This window comes from Microtus oregoni, unplaced genomic scaffold (assembly GCF_018167655.1).
Source record: "Microtus oregoni isolate MIOR12 unplaced genomic scaffold, Mior012 000029F_ref0000214, whole genome shotgun sequence".
In the NCBI taxonomy this organism is placed as follows: domain Eukaryota; kingdom Metazoa; phylum Chordata; class Mammalia; order Rodentia; family Cricetidae; genus Microtus; species Microtus oregoni.
Window position 1 is genome coordinate 14,391,490 of NW_024543088.1, and position 3,121 is coordinate 14,394,610.

A 3,121-nucleotide genomic window follows, 5' to 3' on the forward strand; every position below is an offset into this window, starting at 1 on the left:
TGCAGCCAGCGGCTCCTCCAAGTGCCTCAGAAGTCGCATTTATGCAGATTTGCTCTGGTACTGTGGGTACAATAAACTTCTTTCTTTACTAAATTGTTATTGTGGGGTTTTTTTTTGTTTTTAAATGAATACTCTCTGAGCTATTAATCATTTTTATTCATTATTTTTATATGTAAGGGTGTTTTGCTTGCTTGAGTATGTATGCTTGTGTACCATGTTCATAGTTGCTGCCAGAAGAGGGTGCTGGAGCCCCTGGGACTGGAGTTACAGATGTATGGGTGCTGGGTATTGAACGCTGTCCTCTGGAAGAACATGTGGCTTTTGGCCACTAAGCCATTTCTCCAGCCGCTGAACTATAAAAGACTTGCAAAGCCGAAATGATCTTGCCCTTAGTGTTGTGGCGTACTGGGAGAAAGCTGATCCTGTTTTTTGATTTTGTTTTGTTTTTGTTTTTTAAAGGGTATAAATATAGATGGTAGACACTGATATGTCCAGATTCCTGTGACACTTTACAAGGAAATACCCAGAGATTGTTGTACTGAATTCACATAAGCCCTGGCCTTTTTTTGTTTGGGAGCTTTTTTGATGATAGCTTCTATTTCCTTGCAGTTTATAGGTCTATTTAAATTGCTCATGTGGTCTTGATTTAATTTTGGTATATGGTATCTATCTAGAAAATTGTCCATTTCCTTTATATTTTCCAATTTTGTGGAGTGTAGGTTTTTGTAGTATGACCTAATGATTCTCTTGAGATTTCTGTTCATGTTTATGACAGTTTAATGCCAGTGGCTTTTCTTTGTTCTTGTTTGCTTGTTTCTTTGTTTTGGTGTTTAGCTTTTTAGTTCTAAGAATGTTCTTGATTTTTTTTTTCATAATATGGTAGTAGGAATGTTCTAGAATTTCTGTATGATATTTAGCTGGTAATGGTATTTCCCTAATCTTTCCACTGTTTCTTTTTTCAAAATGTTAGTAGTCTCCTATCTATTGAAGGCATTTAGTTTTGCAATGTCTCATTTGTCACTATGTAGTAATAAAGGGCGGCGGCGGGGCTGCGTCCCCAACACCCCACCCGCCTGCCCGGCTAGCTCAGTCAGTAGAGCATGAGACTCTTAATCTCAGGGTCGTGGGTTCGAGCCCCACGTTGGGCGCCAACTGTAGTAATAAGGGGCGGCGGCGCGGCTGCATCCCCAACACCCCAGCCGCCTGCCCGGCTAGCTTATGCCCCGAAATAATTACACGGACACTGTATTCTTTTAAACACTGCTTGGCCCATTCTCTTCTAGGCTAATTCTCACGTATTAATTTAGCCCATTTCTAATCATCTGTATGTAGCACCCCAAGGTGCGCTTACCGGGGAGATTCTAGCCTGTGTCCATCCTGGGTCGGAGCTTCATGGCGTGCGTCTGCCAGGGAGCAGGGCATGGCGTCTCTCCCAGGTGTCTGCTCCCGAGAGCTGTCGAGTCTCTGAGCTCACTTCCTCTTCCTCCCAGCATTTTGTTCTGTTTACTCCTCCCACCTATCCTCTAACCAATAAAATGGGCCAGGGCAGTGCCTTTATTAGCCAATGACCTTCCTCCATCATCACTACATCGTCTTAAATACTTTGCTTCAAGGATTCTCTTCAAAACCTCCTCCTTTTGCCTACCATGAAGTGTTTGTTTAATCCGTCTTTATAAGAGAACACTGTAACAACCAATCTAACTTCCCTTGGATTTTCCACATAATAAGCTGTTGTATCCTAAGCTAATGCACAGGTAAAACCTTAAATTATTTTCTTCCACAATAAATGCTACATACATTATAGAGATTAAATCTTGGTAAACAGTGGTGTTTGTAGCACTGTCTGTTATTGGTATCAGGTGGGGTCAAGTAGAGTCAGTGACTAATCCTTGTGAAATCATTTTAAAGATTTCTGCACAGTATCCCTCAGCCCTTCCTCTTGTGATGCTCCTTGTGCTGTTCAATGAGAGAAAGAGAATAAAGCCCTTGCCATGGACAGATACACAATGAGCCATTACAACACATTATTAAGTCAGCCTACAAAAGGCACAGATTCAGACTCACACATAGGACAGGATAAAAATGGATGACACCTGATGAGTGAATCAGACCGTTTAAATCTGGAGATGCTCCTGGTCAGATGACACAAAGAAGACATGATTTACTGATTTCTCTCCATAGTGCACTGTTGAAGGAGCTGCGGGGCTGCGTTCCTGCCGCCCGGCTCCTGGCTACCTGGCTAGCTTATGCCCCAAAATAATGACACACAAACTGTATTCTTATAAACACTGCTTGGCCCATTTCTATTAATGTGTGTAGCACCTCGAGGTGCACTTACCAGGAAGATTCTAGCCTACATCCATCCTGGGTCAGAGCATCATGACGTCTGCCCTGGAGAGCAGCGGCATGGCGTCTGTCTGAGGCGTCTTACCTCACTTCCTCTTCCTCCCAGCATTCTGTTCTGTTTACTCCACCCACCGATGTTCTAACCTATCAGGGCCAAGCAGTTTCTTAATTAATTAACCAATGATGTTCCTCCATCAGTGCACCTATGCATTATAGGTGACAGTGAGTATTTTAATAATGTGTTTAAACTTATTATTTTGTTTTCCTGTGTGAGAAATGCTAAAGGAACTAAATATTTGTAATATATCTTTACAGAAGACTTGTTGGAAAGAAGGTGTAAGTCAGAAGTTGGGGGTGAATTTTATGTAATCTTCTTATGGATGTTGCAATACACATACACACACAGACACAGACACACACACATACAAGATATATTGTAAAAACGTGTTTTCATGCAATTATGAAAAAATAAATAAAAGAAACTACTGGTAACAGTTAACCTCTTACATGATACTGCCCTGAATTGATCACTAGCGAACAGATATAATTAAAAATCACCTGTATCTTTCAAGCTTGTACAGATACTGTGTAAACCATCTACAAACACTTTAGAAATACGTTCTTAGGTCATTGGGCTCCTTCTTTGCCCATCCCCACAACTTTCATACAGAGCACTTATGTTTCAGTATAAGGATGGGTCCTAAAAGTAGAATCATCACGTGAATTATGGTAAGCACAGTATCTACTTTTTATGCATATCAGTGTATATGAGTCC